Below are 13,963 nucleotides of genomic sequence, written 5' to 3'. Positions count from 1 at the left end.
CTTCTTCTTGCTTGTTTTAACTTTATTGTGGCATAATACCAGTTAATTAAACTAATAAAACTGAGGGAAAGGTTGTGAAACACTTGCATCTAAAAAGAAGAATTTGTAAAAATATTCAATCATTTATTTTTCAAGTAAATTCTTGAGGTTATAATAATGAGGATTATTAAATGATGTCTATTTACATTTCCCATTTCTTAAACCTGAAAGCACTTTGTGTGCATTTTATTATTTCTCTGCAGATAGGAAGCTCATTTGAAAGATCTATCTTCTGGTTGTGCAGGTCTCCCTCAATGCAGAAGTGGAATGAGAAATATTTAACAAAACAGAAAAAAATGTGTGTAAATCAGTGGAAATTGGTGGGCACATTAAGATCTGATTTCCTTTACATTTAAATTAATCTTTGCAATTAATTGACTGCATTTAAAGTTTCCTCTGTCCCCTTAACTTTCAGGTTTTGTGAGGCTAGAAGTGTTTTATGCAGAAGCTGACCTATTTTATTTCCTTTTTCATGCATATTTTAGGAAAGGAAAGTTAAAGGCATCCTAATATATTATATACTGTAATTATGATGTGATTGTATTTGTGAGGTTTCAATGCAGATAAACTTTTTTTTCATGTTCTGCTTGAACCAGTTGCCTTCAATAAGAACCAAAGTGACCTCTTTCTTTCAGAAACTATTTATTACAGTTGCAAGACCTACACATTCTGTTTCCATATGCACTGCTGCTAGTTGTTGAAATATGCTGGCAGCAGGCTGTTTTCCTTTTGCTCTGGTACAGTTAAATACAAAAACTAACACCACTATACATTCACTGAACCAGCAAACAAGCTTTAATAAAACTAGACTATAAGGGTGTACATTGACTTAAAGCTACGGAATAACCATTGAAGGTGTAATAATGTTCTAGATGTAGTGGTGTGAGAATACAAAGAAATCAAACGAGAAGCATAAGATAAGGAGAAGTGATATTTTTATTATATTAAAGTTGGAACAAACATTTCTGAAAGGCTTGTGGCTACCAAAACATGTTCATTTTATCTGCACATCTACCTGACATGTCTAGCTTTCCACATCTGAAGGTTTCCTAGCGTTTTACGAGGGTATGATTTGTCCTGTGAAGAAATATTTTGTGTCTTTCCAAAGTTTTCCTTCTCTGGACTCTTTAAAAAGTTGTAAAGAGTAAATGTAAAATTATGTAAATTAAGGTGATATAGCTAGTATAAGCCTGAAAAACAGTCTCTGAGTTTGTTACCTCAGCTTTTTTTTTTTCCTCAGATTCTCATTTTTTATTTCCCACACAACTAAAACACAGTTTCTGCCCAAGCTGCATCTTGGCTGCAGGTATTATTCGGGAGGCGATTATCTAACCTGTTTAGATTAGACATTAGGAAGAAAGTCTTCCCTGTGAGGGTTGTAACTGGCACAAGTTGAGCAGCTCTGGATGCCCTATCCCTGAATATGTTCAAGGCCAGGTTGAATAGGGCCCTGAGCAACCTGGTCTAACAAAAGAAGCAGGGGGGCTAGAACTGATGATCTTTAAAGATCATCATGATCTAGATGATCTTTAAAGTCCCTTTCAACTCCATGATCCTGTGTCAGAATTTTCTCTGTCTGCTTCTCATGTCTTTGAAGCACTAGAACCTAAGAAACTTGTCTACATTATTAAGGCCCACTGTTGAGTGAACTCCTTTGTCAATCTCTGCCCTTTCTGCTATGCCATTTTCATGTGGCACTAAACAGATATTGGTAGAGGTTCTAGAAAAGCAGCCAGGACACAAAAAAATTGCTTGATTTTCTTAAGAAAAAGTGTTGTAAGAATATTCTTCTTGTAATACAAGTTTGACAATAGCATTTTTCTTCCGTTTACATTCTCTGCAATCTCATGACACATATGCAAGAGTTTGCTGGTATTTGAAATTGGTTTGGTTAATCTAATCTAATCTAATCTAATCTAATCTAATCTAATCTAATCTATGTTTCATTGATGTGAAACTCAAATCATTAGGTTGTGAAAGCTGTCTGTTTCACGGCATTCAGTGTTACTCTTCTAAGTATCTGACTGGTTTGAGGATTGAATGTGATTGTATTTGGTCTGCAATATTTTACTGTTGAAATTATGGCTATATTATGCCAGAAGGAAAATGTATCCACAGAACAATGCTGATGTGACAGAAGCTCTTCTGTGTCCCACAGACTCAGTCTTCTTAGCAGGAGACTGGGGAAATGTGCCCTCTAGATTTTGCCTAAACATTTGCAAAACTGTTGCAGAGTTGAGTTTGTAACATACAGAGGTGCTAAAAATCATAGAAAAATTTCATCTTGTTTTTTTTTTTACTCCTTGCACATTTGTCCTATTGATACTGAAATCTTCGTGCCTAAAAGAAAATTTTGGTTTGAGCTCAGAGAAAAGCTGAGCAAAAGAAGTTGTCTGTTGGCATATTGGATTGCTCCTGACTGGGGAAAGTGTGAAGGATATACAAATTTTTGTGGGTATTATTTTGCATTTTCTGGATCTGTTTTTTTGCAATATTCTTCAAGTTTGTATTTGAGCAGTGGCCACCCCAGGCTTGTCTTGCAATATCTCTTGTTTGTAACTTCTTGTTTTCCAAGCTTTATATCTGCACCAGCAGCTTCCTGGTTTGGCTGAGGAAGCTGCTTAGGTGAAGAAAAATGTCCTGTGACAGGATTAGAACTGGTCCAGGTGTAAGGGGAAGAGGCACCAATGTTCTTCTTGCAGACAGAAAGTGTGGTAGTTTTATAGGAATACTAACCAGATATTTTAAATTATTTTTCATGAAATTAGAATTATGAGTGCTTTTGCTTGGGTTAGAAGAATGGGAATATGCTACCCTTGTTCTCTTGTTAAGAAACCCTGAGAAAAGCTCTGGTCTATGGTTATATAGCTAGTACATGTAACTCTTCTGTCTGCACTGCTTTTGAACAACTTCTGAAAGATTCTCTTCTTCTAGTCTTTGTAGATATTTCTACCAAATGTTGAATAACTATCCATTTACTTCCTGTACAAATAATGCAATAAAATGATTTAGTATATTCTCAGAAACTCAAAACAAATGGAAAGAAAATGGAAAGCAAAATTTTTCTATAGCACTACACTGAATTTAACAGCCTTTCAAGAATTCCCATAGTTTTAAATTTTTTATTTCGAGATTCTATTCTAAACATAGAATTGAGAAAGTGGAAAGTTATATGATACTGCTAATATTTGGTATGCACTTAGTCAGCTTTGTTTTAAATCTGAAACCATGGTTTATAGAAAAATCAGCTGTACCAGGATTTATATTTTGTAGCTGATTATATATTCTTACTATCTGGAAGTTGGAGTGCAATAATTATTTTCCCAGTGGGTCTGTCTTCTCAAACTTCTCAAACTATGGCTCTTGCAACCTTGAATAAAATGTCTTCCAAAGTGTTTTTTGACACAAAATGTGATACTTCTATAAAATTATCTGTGTTATTTGCTAGGTGTACTTTTGGTTGTATATAAGCTTTGAAATTATAGGGGTCTTGTGTTGCTTTAATAGTTGTAATCGTCTAGTAGGAGGGAGAGCTTCCCCAAAAATCTTTGATTTCCTATCTTAGTTTGTTCAAATAAAATGCTCAGCAGGGCAAAGGCAATTGTAAAAGACAATATTGGAAAGGTGGTGCTTATATAATGCACATGTAGCAGAATTTGCTGCCATTTGTAAGGACTTCTGGTGCTTCTAATGAAATGAAATATTATAAGAGTATAAAACATCAATTAAATAGACAGAGGGATTGAAAAATATTGAGAATTCCAAAAACCATGAAAACAATGTGCGAAGTATATGAGGATCAGTTGAAGTAAAAACATTTAATCTCTACACTATATTATTACTTTCTTTCCCACATCTTTCTGGAGCATGTGTACCTATAAGAAAAGCAATAGTCACAGATAATAATCATGTTGCCAGTAAGTTGAGGTATCGCACCTAGGATTAGCTGGGGCTTAGCAGAAGGACAAGGTCATTGCCAGGGCTCTCCAATTACCACTGGTATCACTACCATTTCTAAAGTATCAAATGACAACACGCTTTTTAAAGCTAAATCCAACAACAGCAGCTTCTAGATGGGCTGGTGGTAAATGAGTGACACCAAGTCTGAGAGTTTGACATTTTTTGGTGTGATAAGTTCACAATGAAGATGACTTTCATTTCCAACATAAGCTATTTATAATTAGAATTCCACCTATAAACTGTGCTGCAAAATGCCTGGCCCTGATGAGAGGGTGGCTTTAATAAAGTTAATGACAATTCCCAGGGATATTTGGGATAATTAATAATTGTTATTGTGATATATTTTCAGTAGCTGTTGCTTCACTTTTTAGACTCAGATAAATGTATAGTGGTCCTTTATTTAGCAGGGATTTGGGGTGCTAACCTGTCAAAGGTTATATGGTTTGGTTCCTTTCAATGAGATGCCGTGAGCCTTTGTAACCAGAGGGCTCACATGATGAATGCTATTTGTTTATTCTTTAACACAATTTGATTCTTTCTTCCCTGATAAACAAAAAATGACTTGATAACTCACCCTTTTTTTAGGGGCAATAAAGGTGGAACAGGAGGAAAAGGAGAGTTTGCATGCAGTATGGCAGTTTCACAAATAAAATTTGCAGGATTCTCTAGAATTTAGCTCAAAACACTTAAGGAGGCTTCAGGGTATTCTACCAGTAAGCCATAGAGCAATTAATTTTTTCAGGAAATTGTATTTATTTCCTGCTGTTCATTAAGATACTGGATTTCTTGTTCTTACTATCCTTAGTTTTTAGGATCTGGAAAGCGGTTGGTGAAATTCATCCCTTTCTTAAGGTCATTCCTTTATCCTGGTAAAATCTGTGGCAGAGCATGAATGTCCTGTGCTCCTATTTGGTGTGCCCCATGGGTATCACCCCAGAGAACATGACAGTGTACTGGTTTGAAGGCAAACCACTGGGAGGAGTTAACTCCACACAAACACATAGTTAGACATTCCAAGTCAGAACTACAATTTAATAGGAAAAATTACAATAAGGGCAATAGCACAGAAACACTGGTTTATACCAACAGAATCACAATGCGACATGACACCCTGTTGGTCAGGGTGGTGGCAGCAGTGAAATTGGAGTGATGGATGTGGTTCTGTTGGAGCAGTGATGCTATAGAAAGATCTGGTCCATCTCTGTAGGTCCAGTGGTGGTTATCAAGAGCTCTTCTCCGCCCGTCATGGTGGTGCTGTGGTGTTCCAAACTCCAGATTACATACAGGTAGGAATATTTGGTTCCTCCCACAGGGTGGGGCATGTCACAATGGGATGATGTAATTCTATCAATCATTCTGGACCTTGATGTCCCATTAGCAGAGATGCCTCCCCCCCAGGGTCCATCCTCCAGGCCCACTCTGCAGGGTGTCATGGAGAAGATAAAGGACACTGCTCCACCAATTTGAACAGCTCATGTAGATGGTCGTAGAATACATTTGGTTGCACCTTCTGTTGTAACCCAAGACAATGGGTGAGATATCCCAGTCCCTGTGGGATGCTGCTAGGCTCTACTGATCACTGTGAAGTGCAGCCTTAGAAACTAAGTTCACCTTCTGAATGGTATGGTCTGAAAATACTGAAGGAATTTTTCCTTCAGGAAGTTTTCTAACGGAAATGTGAGAGTGGAACTCTGAAGATTTGGCAGTATCATGATTTAAGGATGGTACTCCCCAGTTTATTCCCACTGAAACATCCCAGACCACATGCTGCTTACTCACTTTCCTCCCCCTCCCATGGTGTGAGGATGAAGAAGAGAGTTGGAGGCATTTAAAAGTAAAGATCACGGGTTAAGATAAGAACAGTTTACTGTAAACAGCAGTAAGATAAGAAAACTACCGGTAACATCAATAGTAATAGCAGAATGTGCAAGATAAGCGAATGATTCACCTGCAGTGGCTCACCTTGTGGAACCTGGTGTCACCTGATCACACACTGCAAACAGGGAGAATATCCCTATCACCCTGTGCATGGTGAGAGGTGGTACAGAATAACCCCAAAGCCTGATTGAGCTGCTGCAAAAATGAACCCTTTCCTGGCCAGAACCAGAGGAGGCAGCAAGTTTGGCAAGCTTTGTCTGTAATTTGCAAATGTTTGAAAAAAAATACACAACAGAAAAGAAACAGCATTTGAAGCTGCTCTTTACAAAGCAAACTGAAGCTTATGAAAGCAGTATAATGAATTTGTAGCTCCGAAAAATTTTAAAGTAAGGTCATTTCCTTGCAATCCTTCAGATAAACATCTCAGTGCTGATCCCCATTGCTATTCTCAAGCCATTGCCTTTCTTCAGTGAATACATATATAGTGTCATACACCTCCCTGTATTTAACCAAATGTCAGGCTGCATTTCTTGCAAAGATTTAAACTGAAGGGGAAACCAGCTTTTTCATCCTATGCTTAATACTTTGGTATAAATAGCTCCTGATAATCTGTTACCTTGTTTTCTTATTTCTCATGTGAATAATTTTCTCATAAAAAGGGTCCTATATGGGTACAACATTGTAGAAGATGCATGGAGAATACTAAGAGAAAAGACTTTTTTCAATCCTGCACTGCTTTATTTAATAGAATTGGTTGGTTGTGACTTAAATTTAAAAAAAAATCCACCCACCCAACCCACCTAAATGCTGATTTATTTCTGTTCTGTTCCAGAAGCTGATTTTACAAGCAAGTCTAATGGTGCCCTATAAAAACAAGGGCTTTTGAAGACAAATCTTGATGCTGAAGTTGATAGAAGTTTCATTTTTGTATTTCTAAGAGTGAACAAGAGAAAGACCCGATATCCAGCAATAAATGGCAATATGCCAGTTCTATTAATTATGCTGTTATTACTATCTATTAACTTAGACACGGTGGTTTAGAAGAAGTAGCGGTAGTAGTTTTATGTACAAGGACTCCAGCCTGTCGCCAGAAAATTAATCTCAGGCAGGGCAGGGGGTTTATGTGCTCATGGAGTACTCAAATGCTGCACTTGTAAGTGTCTATTGAAGAAGCCCAATGCAGAAAAGTAACATTGTATTTTGCTATGGTGTCTAATATCCTTGTTATCAAAAATTCAGCTCTTTTGAAATTGGGTTTTCACACAGCTTTTCAGTTGAATGATTTTGGTGAATGACTCAACACTCAAGCCTGGACAAAAACTTGCAAAAAGAAAAAAAAAAAAAAAATCCCTGAACTGGAGTTTCAGTCTGAGATTCTGCTCTCTTAAAAGTGATGCCATGTGACTCAAGTTCCTTTTGTTTTTGGGAACTCATGGTTTTTCTCTTTCAAGGGGAGTTTTTGTAGCCATGAACTGGACTGAGATGTAGCTGAGAGCAACATTATTTTCCAAATACAAATACAGAGAGGGAAATGTGAGGGTTTTAGTTCTGTTTTTTGCTTCTCTACTTTCAGAGTTTACTAATCACAGCTATTGTGAATTTACTGCACTGTTAGCAGATAACTTGTGGGATTGTATTTTATTTTTCATCATCTATGTTATTTCTTTTTTACAATACAAAGTTGAGTTTTTCTGTTTTTCTTCAACGGACGAGAGTGTGCTTTGCATTTATTCTTTTTTTTTCCCCATAAGGGCTCCCATGAGCTCTAAAATTAAGTCAATCCCAACTGAAGTGGTCTCTGCTCATCTCAAACCAAACTAGACTGTGCTTGCAGGAGACTGGTGATCTGGAGGCACTCAGTATGAAGACACCTGCCTTCTGCCTTTCTTGGAAATATTCTGAGCTCAGATAACTTCTCCAGGAAGTATTGTATTCCGATATTATTGACACCATTCTAGATTGTAATGAAAATAGATGTCTGATGCGTAAGATTTTAGAGGATTCATCTGCCCTCAGTTCTTCCTAGGCCTTGCATTTTTATCTCTTTCCTTTGAACTCATACAGATTATGTATGCTTTGTTGTACTGTTCCTTAGATTTGATTCCCTAACATCAGTTGCTACTCCCCCAGAAACTTGCATGCTGAACTTTGCACAACAAATGAGTTGTGCAAACTAGCAAACTAGATCAGAACATCATCTATAAATCAGAAAAATATCAATAGATTCTGAATACTTGTCATTAATATCAGTAGTCTTCAACCTCACCCAACAGTGGCATTGGTGTTTACATAACATCCCTTCAAGTACTCAAACTAATAATGTGCTAGGAAAAAGCTGTTGTAGGTTGACATCTAAGTGAAACTCAACAATGCATATAAATGATTAAAATATTTATATTAACTCCACTGTGTTTAAGGACCTTTTAAAATGTCTTTATAGGATTTATGTGCCGTCTCTCTGTTGCGCAGGTTAGAAAAACATCCATTTCATCCATTAGTTTAACAGCTCATTGACCACCACTGCTTCTGTAAAATCTGAACTGCTGCCCTCCTTCTTACATTAAACCATAAATAGATTCTGCTGTTCAGTCTTCATCATGGTGAAAGTGGATCACCATGATGCAAAAGTGGAACTACCCTCTTAGCTGTGTTGCAAAGGTTTTGACCAGGAATGAAAAAGCTCTTGATTCTTTGGCTTTGGGTGCAAGCTTAGATTTTAAAGGTCAAATTTAATCCAAAGCCACCTTGAATGAATTTCTTATGAGTTTTTGACTTTTTTTCCCCCCCCCCCCCCAATAACTTAGATATCACACTATTGCAATTATTGAATGGTGAGGAGGAACTGAATAGCACCAGGAAGCGAATAGCACCAGATAAATTAAATTTCCCGCATTCAAATTGTGCTTTAAAGTTGAATGGAAATGTAAAAATAGTCTGAATTAACAAGATGAAACTTGCAGATGACAGATACCCTTCTATCCAAAATGTGCAACCACCACATTATGCAAAATCAAGCTAGGATATATACTGGTGCACAACAATAAGAGTGCAATATGTAAACTTTTCTTATGTTGGAATGTGATTTTGGTTTGTTATACTTTTCTTTTAAATAATTTTAGAGCAGTTAGATTCTGTCCTTGTGGAAAGGGCACAATTTTCTCATCTTTTCTCATTTGGGTTTATGTAAGCTGACATTTGCCATGCCATTTGTCTCACTCTTAGCTATTTAGAGGTGCTTGCCCAAAGAATCCTTTTGGGAACTGGCTTTCTAGACTCAGGGCTGATGCTGCTTTCTGGGTGAAACCTTCTAACCTCTTCAAAGAAAAGACAGATTTGACCCCAAAGCCCTTATTTATAACAACCAGTCACAAGGTGAACATCCTGCATGACCTGTGGAATATACTACACACTATTTTTAGACTGTACAGAATGCTCTCAAGGTCAAGTGACACAGTCCATGATTAACAAAGAATTCCTGCAGAATTATTATTCAATATTAAGCCACACAAATGGTCCCAAATAAATGAAAATCAAGTGAGGGTAGATAAAGGCTTGAGTAATATCTGTGCTGTTCTTGGCCAGCTTGAGTTAGTGACTTTTTCACTCTAAAAAGAAAAGAAAACAATTATAATTTAAAGGTTAAATGAAATGTCTTGGGTTTATGCTTATAAAAAAGTGTGCATACACATATAAACATATATTCTGTCTTGTAATACTGTAATTTTATACAAATATGCTTTGTCAATCTTTAATTTTCCACAGAAAATGGTTATTAATACCATGAATTGAATGCTAACATGATTTAAGCAAAAAAAAAAATAGATACCACAAATCAGTGGTCTCAATGTAAATCAAACACAAATGTACAAAAAAATGCACAATGAAGAATTGAAGAAGTGTTGAACAAGAGTTGTAGAAAAATTTAAGTGATCCAAGTTGTTTAGGAAACTCTTTTTTACTAAGATTTTAATAATTACTATATATTTACCTGTTAGGGGTATTAAGAAATATCTAATGTTGTGCTGCATGGTTATTTCATCCAACAAAGAGAAACTCTAGTCATTCATTTGAATTTTATTTTTTTTTATAGTGAATTGTTACAGTAGGACTTGAAAAAAATTGCACTCTTACTTACTTGGTTAATAGTTTATTATGCAGCTCTCTGGTTGACCTTTGCTACAGTTAACCTCACTATGCCTTTTTATAGTCTTGTGAAAGTGGACAATTTTTGTTTTTTTAAGCAAAAAACTTTTAAACTTTTGTTTAGATCTTGAGAAAATCTGAAATGCTGAGCAGACAGCTCAGCAATTACTTTTGTCGTGAAGGATAATAACACTTTGTGTTCATTTGAGAGTTTTAATATTTCCATTTTAAACATCAACTTTCAAGAATTTAAACTCAGTAATAGAATGCATTAATTTTACTTAAATTTGGCATCAGTATTTCAAAAAATTTTTTTTTCTTTTTATATAAGGAAATAAATATGCACCCTTTGTACAAATGATACATAATATACTCATAATTTAATAGGTGGAAAGTCATACTTTTAAGTAGGAGAAACTCCCAAAATAAAAGCACACTTTACAGACCTACCTAGAAGTTTTTAAAGTACTTATTTTCAAATATCTCTCTCCACAGACACACTTCCAATTTGTGACTATTATCAATTATTCTTGCCTTCGCTCTAGAAGTTTTTTATAGAAATGTTCAGTCATATTGTACTATGTTTTGAACAGATCTCTACCATTGAATATGGTCAGCTCTGTTCTTTCTGCTCCAAGGGGAAAATAATGGTGCTGATCCAAATTTCTTCTGAATCAGTATTAAGCTCAGTGGTGTGAGGCTATTCTTTAAAAAAGAGGTCAAACAAGATCCTGATTTCTCCTACCTTAAGAAAACCTTGATACATTTTATAAATTGAAGACACCAGATTAAAATTCAGAGATAGCTTTCTGTTATTTTAAATTTTCCTTATGATATCATTTAGCCCTGAAGCTCTGTCCTAAAGCTTTGATAACACAGTGTTCATATGAACACTGTGATTCAGTCTAAGGGGAATCTTTAAAGCTGTTTTTTGGCACCCTCAGCACTAGGGTTTTTTGTGTTTTGTTGGTTAGTTTGTTTAGGACTTTTATTGTTTTCCTTTTTTTTGAATTATCATAAAGATAACTAAGCACCACCTTGAAAATGTAAGGAAGTGGCACATTTTTAGAAGCTTTTTTTTTCCACCCCAGCAGTTTCAACTCTTAGAGTTTAATCCCTTTATATGCATAACCCTCCAGAAAATGGGTATCTTTGAAAAGCTGGAAATATCTGGCAATACTGAGATTAAAAAGAAATAGTATTCTATTCTATCCATATTCTGAATTTTATTTATAGTTTCCAAAAAGTTATTTAGTTCTTTCTACCACAAACTACTCCATATATCAGTGTTGCAGTATGACTAGGAGTGTCTTTCATAGTCTCAAAAAAGTGTGTCAGTGAGAAAACATTCATGCAGGAGATGAGAAAACTTTAAGAGTGTTCAGAAAAGCTTAGTGAGAGTAACATAGTTTTTAATTATTTGATTAAAGGGAAGGTAACTTGGGATTTTTTGTTCCTATCTGTCTGCAGAAAAATACAGTAGCATTCAGTGAAACCAACAAAATTTGAAGTAAACCATTTAATGGAGAAAAAATTTATGTGAGCATCAAAATTGGCCAAAGCAATGATTAAAAACCTGAAGATATTTTAAAAATCTGGCATTTTTTACAGTCAAGTCAGGGACCAGCACTCAAGCTGCAGCTAAGTTCTTGCATCTTCTTCACTTAAATCGTTTAATAAGTGATGTCACTTTGAGGGACAGAAAACAGGGTTAGATAAACCTCTCATGTAATGTGGTATGACAACATCTACATTATCTAACTGGAAGGTCTGTGTCATGACAAACAGAGTTTTCCAAAACTATGTTTTATTCTGGTGGTCTCCTTGGGGTAGTAGGAGTAGAACAAACTATTAAAATGCTATTTGAAGCCAGAACTTTGCTTTACATGATCAATATATATAAACTCAATAAAAATCAGCTTTCTGTTATTATTTCAGTTGCCATGATATAACATTTTTACCAAAGTTGAAGTAGCCGACATCACTTCTTAAAAAGTATTAGTGAGACAGAAAATTCTCCATAAGAGTTGTGAGAAATATACCCTAGAAATAGGTAAATGATTCTGTTTACATTCAGAAGCAGGAGTGGCAGATATTTCATAAAAGAGTTTAATTTCTGAAAATTATTTTGTTCAATGTTTATGGAGGGATGAGGAATAAGAATGACAATTCCTTAACAGATCATTCTAAATGCACAAAGTGAAACACAACTATCCCTATTTTATGTAAAAGATGTTCCACATTTCTTGGAAAATAGTTGATCCATACAAAAATGTGTCACCTGGAAGAGGGCCAAGGTTTTGTTGCAATGTATTTCTTCGTAGCAGGTAGTGTGCATCTAAGTTTCAAAAGGAAAATTTTAACTTGTGCTTTTCTTCTATCCAGTTTGGGAAGAAGAAATGCCTGCTATGTGTAGAGGGATAGTACTGCCATATGCATTCTTAGATGAATTCAAAGAGAAATGAAATCCTACCATAGAACAAATTGTGTGCCTATTTGTGCTTAGCACTGAGCTGCTCATTTTTCAGTTTCATTGAGTTAATGATACTGAATACCTTATAACTCTTAACTTCTTGAAAGATCAGACTCGGAGCACTGTAGACCTAACTTTACAGGCATTTCTAACAATATATCTTTGAGTGACATTGAGATAAAGAAAACAAGGAGAAGAAGAAGGAGATGGAGAAGAAATTACAAGACATCTTTGCCAACTTCCTCAAACTATTTTAGAAAAATGATGGCAAAGGTTGAAGGCCTTTAAATTTTTGACATTTTCCCCTTTTATCCCAAGGAAATTTTTCCAACCAGGTTTGTTGTTTTTGTTTTTGTTTTTTTTTAAAAAAAAAAAAAATTAATTTTTAAATTCCTGTGTCAAACATGCTATGGAAGAAAAGTCCTGTGATGAACTTGAGATATGGCAAAGCCTTAGTAAGTGGGGTGTGTGCTATTTTTAAAAAGTTTGTGGACTCAGAGCCCTGTGCTGCTGTTTTCAGCTCTAAGCTGGCTGTGTTACTCTATGTTTTCTTTAAGTGCGATTTCATCGAGCTCTGTGTTCTGTCTGGGTGATGTATCTCAGTGCAAACAGCTCACTGTTAGCCATTATGTACCTATTAGCACTGATTGCTTTCTGATAGCACTTTACCAGTTGGTTTCACTCACTCTGACAGGTTTGGTGCTTTGTTTAACCTTTAAACTTGTGGTCAATAACACTGCTGACAGAATCAGAGAAATAATTAAGGAAAACTTAGTCAAGGCATTAGAAAACAACTGTAACAAGGCAGATCTTTCTGGTGGGTTTGAGTTGTCAGTTAAAAGAGGAAAAGGTTGGGGCAGACGTGGCCACAGCACAGTACAGCATAACTATTTTCCATTTAATCTGCAAGAATCCAGAGATTATTACTGTTTTGCTAATTTTATCTTTCTCTCTGAAGGTTCATACTGTTTCTTAGGCCAGGAAATAATTTTTTTCTCTGTTTTTTTACAGAATGCATAACATCAGTGAGAATACTTACAACTTAGGGAGCATTTTTGGTTTGATTTATAAGGGAAAAAGAAAACCTCAGTATTTTTAAACATTGTCTGTAGGAAAAAAAAAAAAGTCAAAGAATCACAGAATAAACTAAGTTGGAAGGGACCTACAAGGATCATTGAGTCTAGTTTCAATCCCTGCAAAGCACCATTCCCAAGAATCACACTGTGTACCAAAGAGCATAATCCAAACATCCCAAACTCTGTCAGGCTTGGTGCTGTGACCACTTCCCTGGGTAACCTGTTCCAGTAACCAAAAGCCTCTAGATGAGGAACCTTTTTCTAATATCCAGCCTAAACCTCCCCTGACACAACTTCATGACATTCCCTCAAGTCCTGTCACCAGAGAGAAAAGATCAGTGCTTGCACATCCTCTTCCCCACAAGAGGATGATTTAACTGTGATGATATCTCTC

The 13,963-nt window shown here is 35.8% G+C and overlaps 1 long non-coding RNA gene across 3 annotated transcripts in view; it reads left to right on the top strand.

The window, feature by feature from the left end:
• LOC147648186 (uncharacterized) overlaps positions 1 to 6,846 on the top strand; it is a 37,156-nt gene extending 30,310 nt beyond the window's left edge. For all 3 annotated transcript variants that reach the window (XR_015280451.1, XR_015280458.1, XR_015280452.1), the window contains 2 exons: positions 5,207 to 5,285; positions 6,710 to 6,846. This is a non-coding gene — a long non-coding RNA (uncharacterized LOC147648186). The remainder of the gene's footprint in view (positions 1 to 5,206; positions 5,286 to 6,709) is intronic.
• Positions 6,847 to 13,963: the final 7,117 nt, after the last annotated feature.

The sequence above is a fragment of the Cyanistes caeruleus genome, chromosome Z, assembly GCF_971803275.1.
Source record: "Cyanistes caeruleus chromosome Z, bCyaCae1.hap1.1, whole genome shotgun sequence".
NCBI lineage: Eukaryota > Metazoa > Chordata > Aves > Passeriformes > Paridae > Cyanistes > Cyanistes caeruleus.
The sequence above is the reverse complement of the archived record's forward strand: the minus strand, read 5'-3'. Positions and strand labels throughout refer to the sequence as shown.